The following is a 1707-nucleotide window of genomic DNA, read 5'->3' as shown; positions in this document are numbered from 1 at the left end:
AACGAGTAGTTGTGCAGCTAATAATAGTAAACAGAAAATATTCAGTGATTATAGTGAGAAGGTAAAACGTACTTATAATATAAATTTAAAATAAATCTTTTTAGCTTATAAGTAAATAAACGAAAGATAATATAAAATAACAGTTGCCCAACCGTTCTCTTCTGCATTCTCCAAGCATACTCGTTTAGAAAGCGTCAAATCCTTGAGTTTTCGCGAACGATTCATATTTGATTATAATATCACCATTTGTATAATTATGAAATAAAATGTACATTATTGATATCATATAACTCGACTCGGTAAAAAATTCAGAATTCAGTAATCTAACAAAATTTAAGTCAAAGTATACATATATTTATTCACAATAAATCTAAAGGCGAAAATAAAAGTGCTGAAAAAAAGAAAAAGATAAAAAGATATTTACCGCTTAAAACTTACTGATTATCAGGGAATGTGGGATTTCCCCTCTATAGCAAGACAATTTAAATAAACTTTTTTCGCAAACTTTAAAGAATTAAAAACTAATCGTTATTTTGTCAAACTAAAAAAATTTACAACCGGAACTTCGGACGCAAATAACAAATGAAATACTAAAAATGTAGCGTTTACTGTAGTTTTGGTAAGTTTAACTATAATGTGTCCAACAGATCATAGACGGTTTGAGGGTTCTGCTATTTAGTAGGATTTTCAAGCACTGTTAAGAAACTTTTTTTTACTTTCGCTCGTCGTTCTGCCTGGGGTTTTCTTTACCTTAACATATAAACGATCAACTCTTTACAACGTCAGTAAAATTAAGTTTTTTTACTCTAGATAATTTAGATCTATGAAAATATATGTTTTTTGTTATATGATCATTTTGTTAAGAAAATTTATATTAGTAAAGTTTCACTTTATAAAATAGATATTTACCAGTTAAGAATCTCTCTAGTCAATTGATTCAGACTATGAAACGTGCTTTATCTTAAAACTATTCTCTTTATAGCCAAGCTTATTATCCTGGTATTTTTGAATCGCTCTATTGAGAGCACAACAGTTAGTGATGGTAAGTAAGTTTTTACATTAACAACGAAAATGTGTGAATCATATACCCAAGGTAGTCTCAAACTTTTTTAAATTATATATTCCGTGTCCCATATAGCTCTTTACATACGTTAAATTTTATTTTTTTTCGAGAAAATCTAAATACTATTGTTAACACTTTGTGGTAAGGTTTAACGTTTTTTTTAAACTTTTTAGGCTTCTTGAAAGTACTTTAAGTTGCTCTGCTGCTTTGGCAAATTTCACCGGTAGAAACCAACGTTATACCATAGATTTTACTGTATATAACTGGGATCTTTATAACTGTGGTTTAAGAAATATATTAACTGCATTTAATTTCTCTTTGAATTTTCTTTAAATTTATTAAAACTCTTGGGCTGCAAGCTCCTGTCATGTACTTCATGTTTTTAATACAAATACGAAGGTACCTTGTTGGCTTATTTATTTATTTATTAGACTACTTAGAAAAACTCACTTTTAACCTTATTTTCACTTTAAGAAAAGAATTTTCTTGCTATAAAAAGTTAACCTAAAAGTACGTAATTTTTTTTGATCATACACTTTGAAGTTCATACTCTTAGGGATCTGAAGGGCGCGAGGGATTAAAACAGCCCAATTTTCTTAATTTAGATTAACCGTTAATAAACTTTTCGCTCTACCAAGCTTTAC

The 1707-nt window shown here is 28.5% G+C and overlaps 1 long non-coding RNA gene across 2 annotated transcripts; it reads left to right on the top strand.

Moving 5' to 3' along the window:
• The first annotated feature begins 719 nt into the window (after positions 1-719).
• On the top strand, positions 720-1435 carry LOC135121624 (uncharacterized). 2 transcript variants are annotated; one of them, XR_010279060.1, is made up of 3 exons: positions 720-781; positions 902-1042; positions 1237-1435. It is a non-coding gene; the product is annotated as an uncharacterized LOC135121624 (long non-coding RNA). The 2 variants fall into 2 exon arrangements; XR_010279059.1 differs by having other exon boundaries at positions 902-1093.
• The last annotated feature ends 272 nt before the right edge of the window (positions 1436-1707 follow it).

Source organism: Zophobas morio, unplaced genomic scaffold, assembly GCF_036711695.1.
Source record: "Zophobas morio isolate AGI-343-1 ecotype UQ-CSIRO unplaced genomic scaffold, CSIRO_AGI_Zmor_V1 ptg000647l, whole genome shotgun sequence".
NCBI lineage: Eukaryota > Metazoa > Arthropoda > Insecta > Coleoptera > Tenebrionidae > Zophobas > Zophobas morio.
The sequence above is the reverse complement of the archived record's forward strand: the minus strand, read 5'-3'. Positions and strand labels throughout refer to the sequence as shown.